We start from the raw sequence: 21,225 nt of genomic DNA, 5'->3' as shown, positions 1-21,225 counted from the left end.
AGTTGAGCTTGGCTCAACAAAGTGACGACGTGTCTAGCGCAGGTCGGCAGCCGTGGAGCAATATTGCCGGACTGGTTTGACACCAGCATGATGTTGAAGATCATGTTCAAAAGATCTTAAAGTTAGTGGGATGTGTTCGGGAACAAAACACAATACCCCATACAAAACTTCCTTCAAAAAGGATGTCCGAAATCCCGTTCATAAAAAAGACGAACTCGGGTCGGATTCGTTTTCGCGCAGAAAACAGATCCAAAAAGTGATGCACTAATCGGAAGTTTCCCGGAGTTTGGACGGTCGGATCGAGCTGAATTTTTGGCAGGTGGTAGATAAGGGAATTCCGCAGCAAATCAACGGTTGGATCCTCCAAAGGACATCCGAGCTAGACGCTGGATACCACGCCCTAAACTCGTCCGGATTCTCGTCCAGATTCAACAGGGCTCCGGTATATCGGAGATTGCCGGAGATTCCTCCATCGGAACTCGACGAAATTTTTGCAGGGTTGTTGTAGACTTAATTCCGCATAATTCCACCGAAGTAATCGTTTAGGCGACACTCGAGGAGGCGGTGGCGGCGGATACAAGTTTGTTGTCCAGAAAAACAGCACGGTCGCCTGAGGGCAATGTTGACGTTGAGCCCCCGAGCTCCATGGATGACTCCTCCATGATCTTGATAGAGATCGGAGTTGGTGTTGATGAAGGCCTTCATCCGAACATGACGATCGGAGGTAGGGCGCAGTCCTCGGTCAAGCCAAGGTGACCAGTCGAGCTGGTGACGAAGAAGCCGACGTCGCAGTTGACCTGCAGTCGAGCCATTGATCCTTTCGCCGATCACACAGCGGAACTCTCAATGAAAGCACCAATGTCGGTGTCAAAACCGGCGGATCTCGGGTAGGGGGTCCCAAGCAGTGCGTCTTAGGATCAATGGTAACAGGAGGCAAGGGACACGATGTTTTACCCAGGTTCGGGCCCTCTTGATGGAGGTAAAACCCTACGTCCTGCTTGATTAATATTGATGATGTGTGTTACAAGAGTGGATCTACCACGAGATCAAGGAGGCTAAACCCTAGAAGCTAGCCTATGGTATGATTGTTGTTGTATATGTCTATCGACTAGCCTGGCCCCGGTTTATATAATGCACCAGAGGCCTAGGATAACAAGAGTCCTAGCCGAATACGCCGGTGGGGGAGGAGTCCTTGTCTTGATCGCCAAGTCTTGTTGATTCTTCCTTGTATGCGGCAGCTGTCCGGACTGGCCCATGAGTATACGGCCATGGGGGTCCTCGGCCCAATCCAACTGATCGGGAGACGACGCGTTGAGTACCCCCTAGTCCAGGACACCGTCAGAGGTATTCATGGATGATGGTGGTGTATGTGGGCAGCTATGGTTGTATGAGGGTTTGGAAGATGTGGTGGAAAATGTGGAAGTGGTGGTGGCCGAATTGGGAAATTTCCGTTTCATCAGGGTTTTCTCGGACGTCCGGGTGGTCCACGGTCGTCTGGTCGTCGGATGTCCGGTGGGTCCGGTCGTCCGAGTCCTAGGCGAAAATCGGGCACGGGATGAACTGCACGATTTCAGGGTGGATGGAAGTGGTGATGTCTAAATCGAGCGGGTTTTTGGATGGAAAAGGGTGGGGAGGGTGGGGAAAGCTAGATCCACACATGGCAACACAAATCCATGGACCAAATCCAACAAAATTTCAACTCACCAACAAATCGCAAAAGAATTTTGGGGCTATTTTTGGTGGGGATTTTCAGATTTAGGACAAAAACAACAAAATCAAGCTACAAAAACATGGGTAGGGGCTCCAAAAACGTGATCAACGTGGCTCATGATACCAAGATGATGTAGAGCAGAACCCTAGGGGCAGATCTTTCACGTTTGGAGAGGATCCCTACGAGGAACATGAAGAACACGAGGAGGGGAACGAGAGAAATCACGGGGAAACAGAAGAGGAAAACACTCCACCAAAGAGAATATGATCCACACATGCGCTAGATCATCGAAACACAAGTAGCGATACAAGATTCAAGTCCAACAAAGGACGATACAAAGGGTAACGATTCTTCTCAGTGAGGAGGTCTTGATGATGGTCTTCTCCGGATGGAGGTCTTGAATCCAGGTGGATCTTCTCCGGATGGAGGTGTCGATCCCTCACGAAGAGTAGATCCGGATGGATGAGCGAGTCTCTATCTCACAAATGAGCTAAATCAACGCTAACCCTAGCCAGGAGGTGGGAGAGGTCTATTTATAGTCATAGTGCAAATGAGGGGCGAAGTGAAGGGGTACAAGGGCATCAGCCCATAGCTGGACGCAGCCAGGGTCCGAACGTCCGGGGCGCCAGTCGTCCGGAGGCACACGGGGTCCCGGACGTCCGTGTGTCTTCGGATGTCCATAGATTCCATTCTGTGATCGCTGGCACGGACGTCCGGACTTCCTCGGATTTCCGTGATTTTGGTTTTGTTGAGGAAGGCCGGACGTCCGGTTTGGCTCGGTCGTCCGGGGCCTGGGAGTGGTCGGACGTCCGGGTTGGTCCGGTCATTCGGAGCCTGTAGTTCTGGCTGGCTTCCCTTCCCTTGGCTGTAGCACCCTCCCGGGTCGGACGTCCGAGCCAGGCCGGTCGTCCGGGCCTGTACCTTCCAAAGCAGCTCTTGTTCTTGATCTTCACGCTTGGTGTCCTTGCCATCTTGGTCATTAAATGTAGTTGTCTCGTGACTCCTGTCCAAGCACCTGATCACACATAGTCTCCGTATGAGGTAGTAGCCAAGTCTCGTGAGTAGGGAGCGGTAGTTCGGAGAGGAGCGAGTTCACCTTATCTTCGATAGCCTTTGCTCGAGCTTTGTCATGGGTCCAGGTGGTGTCGAGGGAGATGTAGGTACGTCCACGGGGATGAGCGAGGGATGCTCCACATCATCTCCCCCCCCCCCAGGAAAGATCCGACCTCAGATCGAAAGTGTCATCACCATGGTATTGATATGCTAGTACCCTAGGGCCTTGTATCTTCGTGCATCTTCTTGAGATATCTTGCTCGTGCACTTGCGTTGAGGTTGGTGCGCTCTTGTAGAGGAAGAGGTAGAATGTCCAATGGGGACAACGGGAAACGTTAACGTAGCGACCTCGCAGGGGACTTGCCGGTATCGAATGTCTTTCTCTGTTGTAGGCGAACTCGGCGATGGGTACACACGCTTCCCACTCCTTGATGTTCTTCTTGATCAACACGTAAAGTAGAGTGGAGAGGGTATGGTTCGTCACATCCGTTTGGCCGTCGGTTTGCAGATGGTATGAGGATGAGAACAAGAGCTTGATTCCGAGCTTGGCGCATAGCGTCTTCCAAAAAGTAACTCAAGAACTTGACGTCGCGGTCGAGACGATTGTCTTTGGTACTCCATGGAGCGCAGATTTCCCTACAAAAGGATTGGCAACATGCGAAGCATCTCTATCTTGTTGCAAGGAATGAAATGTGCCATCTTAGAAAATCGGTCCACGACAACAAACACGGAATCCTTGCCATTTTGAGTTCTAGGCAAACCAAGTACAAAAGCCATGCTAATGTCTTCCCAAGGTTGATACGGAATAGGAAGAGGCATGTAAAGACCATGGGATTGAGCTTTAGACATTAGCTTTGCAACTTAGAGCATCGGTTGGTGAAGCGTGAGACGTCGCGTAACATCTTGGGCCAAAAGTAAGTTTTGGAGAGCGTGGCGAATGTGTTTTCGTCGTCCAAAGTGTCCCATGAGTCCCGCCTCCATGAGCCTCTTGCAAAAGGAGCAAACGAAGAGAAGACTCGGCAATGCAAGTTTGTTAGCTCTCATAAGATAATCATCCTTGATGTAATATCGTTCCCAAGATGTATCGTCAAACACTTTAGCATAAGGAGTAGCAAAGGAAGGGTCATTAGCATACAAGTCTTTTGATGTGCTTAAAGCCAATAACATTCAAATCAAGTTTAGTGACAAGTGTGCATATGCGTGAAAGTGCATCCACAACTACATTTTCCTTGCCCTTTATGTACTTGATTACATAGGGGAAATATTCAATAAATTCACTCCGTTTGGCATGACGCTTGTTCAACTTAGTTTTGACCTTTTAAGTACTTAAGTGTTTCAATGATCGGTATGTATGACAAACTCATGAGGTCTAAGATAATGTTCCCAAACATGTACACATGCACTAAAGCAGTACCACTCTTTGTCATAGGTGGGTAGTTAAGTTGAGCACCAGAGAGTTTTTCACTAAAATATGCAATGGCTCATTTTTCTTGCATCAAAACTCCGCCAATTCCTGGTACCCACTTGCATCACAATGAACCTCAAAAGTTTTGTTAAAGTTTGGGAAAAGCAAGAATCGGAGCATGAGTAAGCAAAGACTTGAGCTCATCAAAAGCGGTAGATTTGCAAAGATCCCCAAACAAAAGGAGCATTCTCTTACTCAAGGCATGCAAAGGAGCGACAATAGTGCTAAAATCTTTCACAAAGCGACGATAAAAACCCGCAAGGCCAAGAAAGCTACGCACTTGTTGCAAATTGGTGGGTTGGGGCCAAGTTTTAATTGCTTCAATTTTTAAGATTCATCCACATGGAGACCCTTGAGGAAACAACGAAACCCAAGAAAACAAGCTTGTCAACACCAAACGTGCACTTTTTCATGTTGGCATAAAGACGTTCCTTGCGAAGAGTTTGCAAAACAGCCCTAACATACTTTAGATGCTCTTTCATGGATTTGCTAAACACAAGAATGTCATCAAAGTAAACCACAACAAACACTCCAATATAAGGTCGAAGCACAAAATGCATAAGACGCATGAAAGTACCGGGAGCTTCCGATAAACCCATAGGCACAACCAACCATCGTACAAGCCAATATTTTTTTGAAAGTGGTTTTCCATTCATCACCTTCTTGTATGCGGAATTTGATAATAGCCACTTTTAAGATCATTTTTGAGAAAATGGTAGCACCGCTAAGTTCATGAAGCATATCATCTAAGGCGAGGAATGGGATGCCTATAGCGAACGGGAATAGTATTGATGGTCTACAATCCAAGCACATGCGAAAAACTAACGTCTTGCTTGGGCACAAGTATAACGGAACGGCACAAGGGCTTAAGCTTTCACCGTACATTGACCGTTGTCGATTAGTTGTTGTACTTGCGTTGGATCTCCTTAGTTTCTTCGGGTTGACACGGTATGGAGCTTTGTTTGGAAGAGGTGCTCCGGGATGAGGTCGATTCGGTGCTCAATGACTCGTAGTGGAGGTAGTCCCGGAGGTAGCTCATCAGGGAAAACATCTTGAATTCCTGCAAAAGAGAAGACAACACTAAAGGTAGATCATGTGAGGTGTTAGTTTTTGGTTCTCCATCCTTGCACACAAGGACAAAGTGCATAACACTCGATGGGTTCTCACACACTTCTCTCATCTCACTTTTGGTGGCAAATAAGACTAAGTTTTGCTTGTCGCTCATCATGGAGGCACTCGGTTTGTCTTGTGGCACTCACTCTCTTTGGTGGATCACTTTCTCACTCTTCTCTCCACGATAGGTCACTTTCTTGTCGGCTATCACTTGACTAGGAGACATAGGTCGTAGCACATATTCCTTCCCTTTCATCTTGTAGCCATAGTGATTGGTATGCCCATTGTGGATGACACCGTGGTCGAATTGCCATGGTCGACCAAGACAGAGGTGGCAAACGGACATTGGGACGACATCACACTCCAAAGTGTCCTCATATGTGCCAATCTTGAAGGAGACTTGGACCGTATGCTGAACTTGTATAGTGCCGGAGTCGCTTAGCCATCTGCACTTTGTAGGGGTGCGTGGTGCTTCATCTTCACTTGCCAAGTTGTGGCAACTACCTCCATCGATGATGACCTTGACGGACCTTCCATTGATGCAGGCCTTTGTGTGGAAGATGTGGCATCTTTGGTCTTCTTCTTGTTGATGTTGAAGAGTCAAGAACTTTGGAGCCAATGAGAGCGAGGCTCGAATCTTCATCACAAAAGACTCGATCATCTTCGTCCTCGTTCACCGCACTGGTGCATGGCCACTTGCTCAAGGGCTTCCATTCCTCTTCACTCATGGAGTCATAGGTTCCATCATCGTTGAGGATCATGCTGCACTTGTTTGTGCATTGGTAGGACTTGTGTCCTCGGCTGCCGCAAGTGAAACAGTTGAAGGAGCTTGTCTTGACGGTCTCATCGGTTGGAGTAGATGATGAAGCACGCGGCTTGAAGTTTCTTGTAAATAGGAGGGAAGACGACTTGAGCTTGTCGAATCTTTCTTGAAACTTGACTTGTCGTCGTTGCTTGTAGATGGCTTGGTTGAGGTACAAGTTGGAGGAGTCGTTGAAGCTTGGTTGTTGGAGAAGCCGTAAGTCTTGGATGAGTACTTGGTGTATTTGAAGTCATCTTGCACTTGACGTTCGGCTTTGGTAGCTTGATGCACGAGCTCAATGAGGTTGGAGTAGGGTTGGAAGTCGGCAATCTTCTTGATGGGATGATTGAGTCCATTCAAGAAACGTGCCATGGTTTGCTCATCATCTTCCGTGACACTGTCTTGTATCATGGCTATCTCCATTTCCTGGTAGTATTGTTCAACACTCTTTGTTCCTTGCTTGAGGAGTTGGAGCTTCTTGAAGAGATCACGATTGTAGTAGGTGGGCACAAAACGTGCTCGCATGACATCTTTCACTTGAGCCCAAGTGGTGATGGGTGGTTCACCTCTTGCTTCTCGGCGCTCAAGGACATGTTCCCACCATATGAGCACATAGTCTTGAAACTAAAGTGATGCCATAGCGATCTTCTTCTCTTCCTCATAGTTGTGCAAACGAAATATTTTGTCGACCTTCAATGCCCATGATAGGTACTCCTCGGAATCATTGCTTCCATTGAACTTAGGCATTATGAATTCTAGCTTGCCATAACGTTGCTCTTCATTGTATTGTGGTCGAGGATGCTGATGATGCCCTTGACGGTGAGGGTAATCATCCTCATGTTGCTCCTTGGCGTGGAAGAAGTCCATGATCAACTTGCTCTTGTTTGAACTTGAGGTTTGAGGAGGGAAACTTGTCGGGCTTGTGGAGGAGCTTTATGAACTTGACATGGCACTCTTGGTTGGTAGTTCTGCTGTTGGATTTCTTCTCGAATTTCCTTCCTCTTGATTGCGCCGATCTCGGGTGCGGTGGCGATGGCTCGACTTGGTTCTTGAAGGGCATGTTGCGCCTCAAGTGCTTGTGCTTCACGTTGTTGTTGTTGAAGACGTTGAGCCTCAGCGTCTTGTTCCTCTTGATGTAGATGCGCTCGTTCTTCCTCTTGGCGACGTTGACATTGTCGTTCTTGAGCTTGGTGCAAAAGCAACTTGGTGTGGTTGAGGATGAAGTACTTGCTCGTCGACTTGCTATTGTGAATGCTTGTCGTGTAGAGGATTGCGAGATGCATGACGGTCTTGAAGCGCGGCTCGTCGAAGAGTGTTTGATGTCGGTGTACTTGAGCCGGAGAAGGTGTCATTGGAGTGTCGACTTGAGCGGCTCCGTCTGAGTATGAAGAAGTTGAAGGTGGATGGTTCACCAACAAGGCACGGATCTCGTCCATTCTTGCATTGTTCTCTTGCTTGTGAGCGTCAAGCTTGTTGTCGAAGTAGTCCCTTGTACGTTGCTCGGAGAGTCCCAAGTCGGTGGCGAGGTTGTCGATGCGGTCGGTCATTGCTTGTTGCTCTTGATGCAACGCTCGTTGTGCATCGAAGAGGTGGCTCTTGGTAACGAATGATGACATGTCATCGTCTTGCTCTATGAAGAGTGGGTTGGTGGAAGCACTTGGCCTATCCATCATTCCAAGAAAAAATGTGAGTGGTAGAAGGAGAAGAACTTATACCAAATGTACCTTGACCGATGTTGGAGATGAATCTAGATCACTCAAATGCGGACAATGAAATAGCACAATTGGTACCAATTCTTGTCGGTTCTCACACCTACACAAGTAAAGCTTATGGGGGAGCTTGGTTAGGATGGTGGCACAAAATTTGATGCAATTGTAAGTGAGCATAGATAATGTTGGAAAAGATTCACAAATTTGCAAATGCAACAAGTAGAGCAAGCAAGTAGAGGTACACGGAAACACATACGAAAATAGATTAGTGGGATTGTGCAAACCAAAAATGAGCCAAAATGTGGAATCCACAAAAATGCTCTTGTTGCACAATACTCGAGAGATGCTAGCCACGATTGCACAATAGGCAGATACGTAACTTGTGCACAACCTACTAGGCAAAAACGCAAGACCTCTATCCCAAGTATGCTATATGTATGGTATACTGGTGGTATGAATCCAAGATGATCGGATATGACAATCTTAATGTAGTATGATGCTATTGTTCTTGCTTATAAGCTCTTTGTTGGCTCTTTCACTTTTGAGCTCTTTTCTCATGCAAAACTTCTCGAACCAAGATAGCAATTGTGTATGCGATGACAACCTTGTGACACCAAAAGATGATCCCCACGATAAGTACCACTATGGTATGGTATGTATGCTATGGTGTATGATCACTAATGTGCACAAGTCACGTTGCCGGCAATACTCAATGGCTAGTCTCGATGGGTAAGCTATGGAAAAGTAAGGCCATGTGGTTATCCATGCAATTACAAGGTATGACAAAGATGTCGTCGAGGTTACTGTCCTTGGCGATGATGAGTCCTTTGCAAAGATGAGTGGTGGTGATGATGATGTCGAACCGTACCTGTATAGCCGAAACACAATAGGACACGTGAACCACAACCCAAAATCTCAAAAACAAAACATGTCAAAATCGTCATAGGAGGTTGTCGGTGTCAAAACCGGCGGATCTCGGGTAGGGGGTCCCAAGCAGTGCGTCTTAGGATCAATGGTAACAGGAGGCAAGGGACACGATGTTTTACCCAGGTTCGGGCCCTCTTGATGGAGGTAAAACCCTACGTCCTGCTTGATTAATATTGATGATGTGGTGTTACAAGAGTGATCTACCACGAGATCAAGGAGGCTAAACCCTAGAAGCTAGCCTATGGTATGATTGTTGTTGTATATGTCTATCGACTAGCCTGGCCCCGGTTTATATAATGCACCAGAGGCCTAGGATAACAAGAGTCCTAGCCGAATACGCCGGTGGGGGAGGAGTCCTTGTCTTGATCGCCAAGTCTTGTTGATTCTTCCTTGTATGCGGCAGCTGTCCGGACTGGCCCATGAGTATACGGCCATGGGGGTCCTCGGCCCAATCCAACTGATCGGGAGACGACGCGTTGAGTACCCCCTAGTCCAGGACACCGTCAGTAGCCCCCTGAACCGGTCTTCAAGTTAGGGACGCTCCTCGATTCTTCCGAACTGTTCTTCATCTTCGGTTGCCGGTCTTGAAAACTGGTTCAACAAATCTTCTCATCTTCTATCTTGAGGATCGCCGAAATGCATTCGACGAGTTTACGCGTTGGGTATCCGAGGAGCCCCTTTAAGTTTACGGCCTTTATCAATGCCTTGTTATTTTTATGCCATGCCTCGGGTTTGAAGTTGTTCCCGGGTGGCAACGTCCTCTTGCGTCCGAGCTCCAACGCCGGACTGCATTCGAGGTATCTTTTGCAGCCGAGCACCAATGCCGGACTGCTTCCCAGCTCTAACGCCGGACTATGTATCCGAGCTCCAACGCCGGACTGTATCCGAGCTCCAACGCCGGACTATGTATCCGAGCTCCAACGCCGGACTTTATCCGAGGTGTCATAAATCACCTTGGTTCAAAGAAGTTTGAAGGAGTTTAACCGAGCTTAATGCCGGAAATGCCCTCTAAGGAGCCAGCCACTTGCATCCGAGCTATATGTCGAACTGCTTCCGAGGTGGTTAAGCACCTCGGTCATGGGCTGATTTTTGGTCAATGTTTTTTATTGATGTAATTTATTCTCTGACGAGATATATAGCCAGTAGCCCTCAAGGTATGTATCGGTCTAAAACCCGAGATGCACCTGAAGGATGACATAAGACCGCTGATCCCCGTAGCCGCTGAGACTCAGGTTGATTTGCAAAATCGGTCTGAGGATCAAGTCCTAGCTCGGCAGAATACTTCGGGACACAAAAAGCGGCGTGCTCAGTCCTCGAGACTCAGGTTGGGTGCGGCCGACCAACCTGAGGATCAAAATCTCCTCGGAAACTGTATTGCACTTAAGATTTTCTGCATAGAACAAGCAATGCAGTAGCCCCCGAGACACTGGTCGGGTGGCAACACCAGATCAGGGGATCAATGTGCCCCTTTAATATTTGTAAATAATAAGCCCGAAGCCCAGTAGCCCCCGAGCCTTAATGCGGGCACGGGTGGCCGAATTAAGGATCAATATCCATAGTAAAATCACAAATTATGTGTAATGACTCAATGTATCCAAGTACTTTATGTCATTAATGCTCGGATCCGCATTGTACAAAACTTTGTTGACCGACCATGGGCTTCAACCTCCTCGGCCGGTAGCCGAGGAGTGTTTGTCCTACTTTATAAAGCCTTTATGAGGGCAAAGATTTACGACAAACAAGGCAATCTGGTCATACGGCTTTCTAAACAAAGGTACGCAGAGAGATATGTTATATTGCTGTTTAACAGAAGAAATGTCTTCCAAAGAAAATAGTCCCGCTATCGGTTCCTTTCTTTGGGTTGTCATGCTAAGCATGATCATGAAACCTCAGCTCCAATGTAAGAGCAAAAGATCGAGGATTTAGTTTGGGAGGCCAGTTAATAGCCCCCGGTAGTGTTCGGCGACAGTCGAGGTCAAGCCGGAAACACTTCGGCCAATGTTATGAATGGCCCGTCATTTAATATAGTCATCGGATCGCTGACCAGTTTACACCTATTGTGACAGTCAGTTTTCGGCTTTCTCCACTGAGGTGCTTGACCATGCGAGCTGGAAGCACAATCGCAGTGGTTCTCCCTTTGCACACCTAGCCGAACAAAGCGGAACGTAGGAGGCAAGCGCGGGAGCCGGGCAACCCAACTATTGACCGAAGACACAATTCGAAGCTGATGCATATATAGCAATATCCGAGAATGTTTTTGCCGAATCTCTAAAGGTGTCCGGCGTTGCACTGCGAGACTTGTGCTGAAAACACACAAATAGTTAAAAGTGCCAAAAGCTTGGAAAACCAAAAAACGTCAGTAAAAACATGACGTCCGAACAAGATCAAGTGTTCGGTGCCAATCCGAAAATTGGACTTTAGAAAAAAAGTGCTTCTGCCGTGCTTTAACTTTGCAACGACTAAGAAGAAAAACACTTAGTATGAAACGGCTCAAATAAACATAAGAGCCCCCAAGCGACTTGGGTAAAAGTTGACTATAAAATGTAAGGTGACATGTAGAATGCCTTCTAGCCGGATTGTAGATCGTTTGTCGTAGCGGACCTTTTCGCTTCAACCTCTGGACCCAATAGTCCGGAGTGTGTCCGAATACCCTCGCGGTTATAAAAACCGGGGCATGCGTGGAGACCAGGCGTAGGGGTCATTAGTGCTTTATCAGACAAGTGCCCAACTAGTTATGTTATATTACATGGTTAGTAAGAAACATCTTCCAGGGAGAATAGTTCCGTTAGGGGTTCCTTTCCCTGGGAGGCATGCCCTAAAGTGCATGTCCGGACTGCGAAAAGAGCAGAAAAACATCTGGGGGCAGGTAAATAAATAGGTAAGAAATCATCTTTTAGTTCACCGACCGAGTATTCCCTTAAGAACGCTAGCTTTCGGCTTCACCCAGTCTGAGGTACACATCCGGCTGACCCGGCAGTAACAATCGCAGAGGTGCTCCCTTTACCACCTAGCCGAACAATCGGGAACGTAGGGGTAAGCACAGGAGCCAGGCAACCCAGCTTGGCCAAAACTTAAGTCATATCGATGCATATAATGGTGAATAAAAAGTACATGCGGAAGTGTGACACATGTGTTGGGCATAAAGCCCGTATTAATAAGCTTCTGTTAAAGAAGCCCCCAGGTACAATGAGCGCGGGTAGCGTGTCAAGCGTGTGCGAACAAAGTTTCGACAAGGAAAATTTTTACAAGCAACTTTTTTACAAAAAAGTATAATTCTTGGTCGAACCGAACACAAGTTAGAAATTTAAAACTTTGAGCGTGAAGGCAACTTAGCTGGTTAATGTGTTCGGTATTGACGACGCGGTCCGAGCTTGATGCAGGACAAGGTTCCATCCCCCAAGCCGGTCCTGAGGTGGCGAAGCAAGGAGCTCGGCACTCCGAAGTGGTGACATAGAACGGTCAATGCAGGACGGCAGAGTGATGTCGAAGTCCCCGACATGGGGTAATGAAGTGTTGACGAAGCCCCCGTCCAGCCGATGTGACGTCAAAGGATATAGTCCGGCTGGATCATTTTCCTATGCACAAAAAATAGTGCAGACCGGGGGTAATAGTAATAATAGGAATTAAAAAAATGTTGCATAATAAATAATTTATGCAAAGTGAGTAGTAAAAGAAATATGGCCTGGCGCCGAAGTCGATGTCGATGCAGGTCGTCGGCGTAATGCAATAAAGGCATGGCAAAGCCTGGATTCACAGGTCGGCCCGAGTTCCGGATGCGGCATTCGCTGAACTGTGTACAGAAACTGACCGAACCATCATGCGACCGTCGATAATGCGGCCACCATTTGATAGACCTGTGTACATATGCTGGACTAACCAGAGTAATAATTCTTTGGGTAAAATTTAACCCAAACAAGCAAAAAGAAATGCTAGGATTAATAGCACTTGGTTTATTTGTTGTAGCAATCCAAAGGAAGGTGATTCCCAAAATTGGGACTCAATCCGCGCACCCATGCCTGGTCGGCTAGTGACGCCGAAGTGTCCGGAGTAGGTTGATGAAGAGATGGCGAAGCCCCCGGTCCAGCCGAGATGTCGAAGTAGGACGGCGTGATGGACACCAGCTTGAAGAAGCAATAGTGCGGCCCTGCCGATGCAGGTCGTGACGTGGTCGATACCGGCTTGATGAAGCGACCGTGCGGCGATGCCGATATGCCCGCTCCGTGTAATCCGTGGGGCGGCGATGTTGATGATGATTTATCCTTCGCGATGCCGGACTCTTGTTCGGCTTGCCAAGATGATGATCCGAAGAAGTTGAGCTTGGCTCAACAAAGTGACGACGTGTCTAGCGCAGGTCGGCAGTCGTGGAGCAATATTGGCGGACTGGCTTGACACCAGCATGATGTTGAAGATCATGTTCAAAAGATCTTAAAGTTAGTGGGATGTGTTCGGGAACAAAACACAATACCCCATACAAAACTTCCTTCAAAAAGGATGTCCGAAATCTCGTTCATAAAAAAGACAAACTCGTGTCGGATTCGTTTTCGCGCAGAAAACAGATCCAAAAAGTGATGCACTAATCGGAAGTTTCCCGGAGTTTGGACGGCCGGGTCAAGCTGAATTTTTGGCAGGTGGTAGATAAGGGAATTCCGCAGCAAATCAATGGTTGGATCCTCCAAAGGACATCCGAGCTAGACGCTGGATACCATGCCCTAAACTCGTCCGGATTCTCGTCCAGATTCAACAGGGCTCCGGTATATCGGAGATTGCTGGAGATTCCTCCATCGGAACTCGACGAAATTTTTGCAGGGTTGTTGTAGACTTAATTCCGCATAATTCCACCGAAGTAATCGTTTAGGCGACACTCGAGGAGGCAGTGGCGGCGGACACAAGTTTGTTGTCCAGAAAAATAGCACGGTCGCCTGAGGGCAATGTTGACATTGAGCCCCCGAGCTCCATGGATGACTCCTCCATGATCTTGATAGAGATTGGAGTTGGTGTTGATGAAGGCCTTCATCCGAACATGATGATCGGAGGTAGGGCGCAGTCCTCAGTCAAGCCAAGGTGACCAGTCGATCTGGTGACAAAGAAGCCGACGTCGCAGTTAACCTACAGTCGAGCCATTGATCCTTTCGCCGATCACACAGCCGAACTCTCAATGAAAGCACCAATGTCGGTGTCAAAACCGGCGGATCTCGGGTAGGGGGTCCCAAGCAGTGCGTCTTAGGATTAATGGTAACAGGAGGCAAGGGACACGATGTTTTACCCAGGTTCGGGCCCTCTTGATGGAGGTAAAACCCTACGTCCTGCTTGATTAATATTGATGATGTGTGTTACAAGAGTGGATCTACCACGAGATCAAGGAGGCTAAACCCTAGAAGCTAGCCTATGGTATGATTGTTGTTGTATATGTCTATCGACTAGCCAGACCCCGGTTTATATAATGCACCAGAGGCCTAGGATAACAAGAGTCCTAGCCGAATATGCCGGTGGGGGAGGAGTCCTTGTCTTGATCGCCAAGTCTTGTTGATTCTTCCTTGTATGCGGCAGCTGTCCGGACTGGCCCATGAGTATACGGCCATGGGGGTCCTCGGCCCAATCCAACTGATCGGGAGACGACGCGTTGAGTACCCCCTAGTCCAGGACACCGTCAGAGGTATTCATGGATGATGGTGGTGTATGTGGCAGCTATGGTTGTATGAGGGTTTGGAAGATGTGGTGGAAAATGTGGAAGTGGTGGTGGCCGAATTGGGAAATTTCCGTTTCATCAGGGTTTTCTCGGACGTCCGGGTGGTCACGGTCGTCTGGTCGTCGGATGTCCGGTGGGTCCGGTCGTCCGAGTCCTAGGCGAAAATCGGGCACGGGATGAACTGCACGATTTCAGGGTGGATGGAAGTGGTGATGTCTAAATCGAGCGGGTTTTTGGATGGAAAAGGGTGGGGAGGGTGGGGAAAGCTAGATCCACACGTGGCAACACAAATCCATGGACCAAATCCAACAAAATTTCAACTCACCAACAAATCACAAAAGAATTTTGGGGCTATTTTTGGTGGGGATTTTCAGATTTAGGACAAAAACAACAAAATCAAGCTACAAAACATGGGGTAGGGGCTCCAAAAACATGATCAACGTGGCTCATGATACCAAGATGATGTAGAGCAGAACCCTAGGGGCAGATCTTTCACGTTTGGAGAGGATCCCTACGAGGAACACGAAGAACACGAGGAGGGGAACGAGAGAAATCACGGGGAAACACAAGAGGAAAACACTCCACCAAAGAGAATATGATCACACATGCGCTAGATCATCGAAACACAAGTAGCGATACAAGATTCAAGTCCAACAAAGGACGATACAAAGGGTAACCGATTCTTCTCAGTGAGGAGGTCTTGATGATGGTCTTCTCCGGATGGAGGTCTTGAATCCAGGTGGATCTTCTCCGGATGGAGGTGTCGGTCCCTCATGAAGAGTAGATCCGGATGGATGAGCGAGTCTCTATCTCACAAATGAGCTAAATCAACGTTAACCCTAGCCAGGAGGTGGGAGAGGTCTATTTATAGTCATAGTGCAAATGAGGGGCGAAGTGAAGGGGTACAAGGGCATCAGCCCATAGCTGGACGCAGCCAGGGTCCGAACGTCCGTGGGGCGCCGGTCGTCCGGAGGCACACGGGGTCCCGGACGTCCGTGTGTCTTCGGATGTCCATAGATTCCATTCTGTGATCGCTGGCACGGACGTCCGGACTTCCTCGGATTTCTGTGATTTTGGTTTTGTTGGGGAAGGCCGGACGTCTGGTTTGGCTCGGTCGTCTGGGGCCTGGGAGTGGTCGGACGTCCGGGCTGGTCCGGTCATTCGGAGCCTGTAGTTCTGGCTGGCTTCCCTTCCCTTGGCTGTAGCACCCTCCCGGGGTCGGACGTCCGAGCCAGGCCGGTCGTCCGGGGCCTGTACCTTCCAAAGCAGCTCTTGTTCTTGATCTTCACGCTTGGTGTCCTTGCCATCTTGGTCATTAAATGTAGTTGTCTCGTGACTCCTGTCCAAGCACCTGATCACACATAGTCTCCGTATGAGGTAGTAGCCAAGTCTCGTGAGTAGGGAGCGGTAGTTCGGAGAGGAGCGAGTTCACCTTATCTTCGATAGCCTTTGCTCGAGCTCTTGTCATGGGTCCAGGTGGTGTCGAGGGAGATGTAGGTACGTCCACGGGGATGAGCGAGGGATGCTCCACATCATCTCCCCCCCAGGAAAGATCCGACCTCAGATCGAAAGTGTCATCACCATGGTATTGATATGCTAGTACCCTAGGGGCTGATTGTTGTGTGGGAAAAGATGTTCCTTGCTAAGAGTTTGCAAAACAACCCTAACATCCTTTAGATGCTCTTTCATGGATTTGCTAAAACCAAGAATGTCATCAAAGTAAACCACAACAAACACTCCAATATAAGATCGAAGCACAAAATGCATAAGACGCATGAAAGTACCGGGAGCTTCCGATAAACCCATAGGCATAACCAACCACTCATACAAGCCAAATTTTGTTTTGAAAGCGGTTTTCCATTCATCACCTTCTTGTATGCGGATTTGATAATAGCCACTTTTAAGATCAATTTTTGAGAAAACGGTGGCACTGCTAAGTTCATCAAGCATATCCTCTAGGCGAGGAATGGGATGCCTATAGCGAACGGTAATAGCATTGATGGGTCTACAATCCGAGGACATGTGAAAACTACCGTCTTGTTTGGGCACAAGTATAACGGGAATGACAGAAGGGCTTAAGCTTTCACGTACATGACCGTTGTCGATGAGTTGTTGTACTTACCGTTGGATCTCCTTAGTTTCTTTGGGGTTGACACGGTATGGAGCTTTGTTTGGAAGAGGTTCTCCGGGGATGAGGTCAATTCGGTGCTCAATGCCTTGTAGTGGAGGTAGTCACGGAGGTAGCTCATCGGGGAAAACATCTTGGAATTCCTGCAAAAGAGAAGACAACACTAAAGGTTGATCGTGAGAGGTGTTAGTTTTTGGTTCCCCATCCTTGCACACAAGGACAAAGTGCATAACACTCGAAGGGTTCTCACACACTTCTCTCATCTCACTTTTGGTGGCAAATAGGACTAAGTTTTTCTTGTTGCTCATTGTGGAGGCACTCGGTTTTGGCTTGTGGCTCTCACTCTCTTTTTGGTGGATCACTTTCTCACTCTTCTCTCCATGATGGGTGGCTTGATTGTCGGCTATCATTTTACTAGGAGACATAGGTCATAGCATATATTCCTTCGCTTTCATCTTGGACATATAGTGATTGGTACACCGATTGTGGATGATGCCGTGGTTAAATTGCCATGGTCAACCAAGAAGGAGGTGGCAAAGGACATCGGGACGACATCACACTCCAAAGTGTCCTCATATGCGCCAATCTTGAAGGACTTGGACTGTATGCTCAACTCGTATAGTGTCGGAGTTGCTTAGCCATTGGACTTTGTAGGGGTGCAGGTGCTTCATCTTAACCAATTGTAGCTTGGAGCATAGTTCTTCACTTGCCAAGTTGTGGCAACTACCTCCATCGATGATGACCTTGACAGACCTTCCATTGATGCCGGCCTTTGTGTGGAAGATGTGGCATCATTGGTCGTCTTCTTGCTGATGTTGAAGAGTTAAGACTTTGGAGACAACGAGAGCGGGGCTTGAATCCTCATCAAAAAAGACTTGATCGTCTTCATCCTCATTCACGCGCCGGTGCATGGCCACTTGCTCAAGGGCTTCCATATCCTCTTCACTCATGGAGTCATAGGTTCCATCATCATTGAGGATCATGGTGCACTTGTTTGTGCATTGGTAGGACTTGTGGCCTCGGCCGCCGCAAGTGAAACACTTGAAGGAGCTTGTCTTGACGGTCTCATCGATTGGTGTAGATGATGAAGCACGCGGCCTGAAGTTTCTTCTAGTAGGAGGAGGAAGACTTGAGGTTGTCGAAGCTTTCTTGTAACTTGATTTTTCATTGTTGCTTGTAGATGGCTTGGTTGAGGTAGAAGTTGGAGGAGTTGTTGAAGGTTGGGTGTTGAAGAAGCCGTAATTCTTGGATGAGTACTTGGCGTACTTGAAGTCATCTTGCACTTGACGTTCCGCCTTGGTAGCTTGATGCACGAGCTCAATGAGGTTGGAGTAGGGTTGGAAGTCGGCAATCTTCTTGATGGGATGATTGAGTCCATTCAAGAAACATGCCATAGTTTGCTCATCATCTTCTGTGACATTGGCTCAAATCATGGCTATATCCATTTCCTTATAGTATTCTTCAACACTCTTTGTTCCTTGCTTGAGGAGTTGGAGCTTCTTGAAGAGATCGCGGTTGTAGTAGGTGGGCACAAAACGTGCTCGCATGACATCTTTAATTTGAGCCCGAGTGGTGATTGGTGGTTCACCTCTTGCTTCCCGGCGCTCAAGGACTTGTTCCCACCATATGAGCACATAGTCTTGGAACTCAAGTGATGCCATAGTGATCTTCCTCTCTTCCTCATAGTTGTGCAAACGAAAGATTTTGTTGACCTTCAATGCCCATGAGAGGTACTCTTCATGGTCATTGCTTCCATTGAACTTTGGCATTGTGAATTTTAGCTTGCCATAGCGATGTGGAGCATCCTATGGACATCACCATGTCAAGAGTTCATCTGGCAAGTGACACGTGCGACCTCTACTTCTCATACATAAAGGTAAATCTTCTCCTTCACACGTGTTCACTTGACCCCTTTGAGGATGGTGTACTACTTGACACTTCTCTCGTGTGCATGCATAGGTATTCTTGGAACACTACGGTCAACGAGGATTTGAAGGAACAACTACACCATCTACAAGGGAAGCCTGGAAGCGATGACGGAAGAAGACGGAGACAACTCCCAGGACCCGAACATCCGGCCCTGGCCCGGACATCCGGCCCCTGGAGATGTCAGCGACAGCAGCAACCCATCAGCCCAAGTGCTACAGGCCCCGGACATCCGACATCAGCCTCGGACATCCGGCGCCTCCCGACGGCCCAGACATCCGGCCTTCCCCCAGAAATCCGACATCGACAACAGGAGCCAACACAAGGTCACCCCGCTCGGGCCGGACATCCGGCCAACCGCCCCGAACATCCGGCGTCTCACGAGAGCCCGGACATCCGGCGCCTGCCTGCACGCAGCGTCAGGCCAAAGCCCATGTATCCCTTCCCCACTTACCCCTTCGTGGATAAGACTATATATACTCCTCCCCCTCCTCCTAGTTATGATGAGGACATGTTACACCCACAGCCCCTACTACTACATATACTGGACCAATTACTAGAGCTCACGCACGCCAATTAAATTATCAGGTATTTTCGTTTCTTGGTAATGATTCTAATGTTCATGAGAATATGATGCTGCCTAAATTGGATACATTTGTTATGCTTATAAATGAAGAGCCTAGCTTGGATAAGGTTGAACATTGGAGCAAGAACAAGCATGGAGATGATGGCATGTGTAAGGGGAACAAGAATGGAGTTACAAGTGATGATTTCAGGACTTTGAAGCCACCTTATTGAGTGCATGAAGCCTTGGACGAAATATACAAGATGCCACTACATAAATTTCATCCCGAGGCTATTCTAGGTGCTGCGTCACCTTATTATTGGGCCAGGCCCATGTAATTTCGAAATACATAAGTATAGGATATTTTTAGAGTCCGTATGTTTGGGGAAACAAGAGATACGGTTGGTTTCGGACCCCTCCACAAAGGGCCATAAAATTCCCCCCTCTTCCTCCATATATACAACCCTTGGGCACCGTTTAGACTTTGGGTTTTGTTTAGATTAAAAGTTCGCCATAGCTGCAACTTCGCGTACTTCGTTCGTGTTCAACGACCAGACCAAGACGTCACAGAACCCCATCTTGATCAATAAAGCTTTCATCTTATATTCGCAATATCCAGATTGCAATCTCAGTTTCTTGCTTGTTCTTCGTTTGCTCGCAGGAAATAGACCCTCGTGGTCATGTTGATCATGCTCCGGCGTGGTCAATAACCTCTCGGAGATGGTTTAGCGATTGCTAAGGCGCGGCGTCCTCGCACGTACGTACTCGGATCGTCAAAGTCTACTCCTCAGAAACGATAATCACCATCTCATCAAAAGACGGGACACCTTTGCCCCTATCAAGTGGTATCAGATTTTCAGGTTGCTCAGTGAGATTTTATAGTTTTTCGTAGTTTAGATCGAGTGTGTTCTTCATACCTACAGTCCACGAAAAAGCCACACAAAAAATAGGGTTAGTTCATCATATCCGAACCAGTCTGAGCCATTGCATAGTCTTTTCAGTATTTTGCTTTGTTGAATTTTTGGTTGCATCGTCGTGTCTAGTTGCTGGTCTTAGCGTCTAGTGTTTTAGAGTTTCGATTTCTGTTCACGGGTATTCACGCCGCCGCCGCACCATCATCATTCGTTGCCAGATACCACCACCACACCAGATACATCGTCCCTGCCATCTACCATCAGCGCTTATCCGCCACCGCTCCGAGTCCATATACCAACACCGATCCGAGTCCATATACCACCATCAACCCACATACATATACCACCACCCCTCCGAGTCCATCTCATATTAGGTTAACTTTCGAGATCCATCTATTTCCAGAATTGTGTTTTCCTTGTCTGAGTAGGTTTAGGCCCAAAATTTTCCAAAAACGCACTTGACAAAAAAAAATCTGGCTATCCTATTTTTAGGTGTTTCCAAGCGTATTGAGACAGTCGCCGTTATAGAAAGTTTTTTTTGACCTGTTTCCAGTTTTTGGGTCCGGGCACTCGAAAAAAAAGTTGGTCGAAAAAAATTCGTGTCTATTCTGTTATCTTGACTTGGGAAGAGTTTTGAGACACTCGCCATGATAGTGATTTTCGACAGAAAAAAAGAGCAGCAGCGCAAAAAAAGAGCGCAAAAAAAATTAGAGTGTGCTTCTCCCTTGTTTCCGTGTAGCATCATGATTTTGTTAGTGTTCCAGGCTCGCGTCTCTAGCACAGTCTAGCCTAGGACCAGCATAGTACCATCGTTGAGTGTTTATTCAACTTTGCATCTCTGAATTTATTATTGCTGATCCTTTTTGCTACCATATCATAAGTCTTCCCAGCTCCACATATATCTACGTCGTGCGTTATACTGTCCCTAGCCATAGCTCTATCAAAGCTTTGAGAGTTTTGACTACAACGGTTGCCGATTACCACCTGCTGCTGGGTAAGAACTGGTAAGAATTTGAGATTTGCTTGACGGGTTTGTGATACACCGCCACCACTTCCTAGTATTCTGTAGGTGTCGGGGGTTGGGTGCAACATATGCCAAAGGATGGCTTATCATGGTGGGAGCGAGTAGAACATCCCCGATGCCTGGAAGCGGGATGAGGCGTAGACACGAACGCCGGCGAACTTTACCCAGGTTCGGGGCTCTCCTACGAGATAACACCCCTAGT

The sequence above is a fragment of the Triticum aestivum genome, chromosome 3B (assembly GCF_018294505.1).
Source record: "Triticum aestivum cultivar Chinese Spring chromosome 3B, IWGSC CS RefSeq v2.1, whole genome shotgun sequence".
NCBI lineage: Eukaryota > Viridiplantae > Streptophyta > Magnoliopsida > Poales > Poaceae > Triticum > Triticum aestivum.
The sequence above is the reverse complement of the archived record's forward strand: the minus strand, read 5'-3'. Positions refer to the sequence as shown.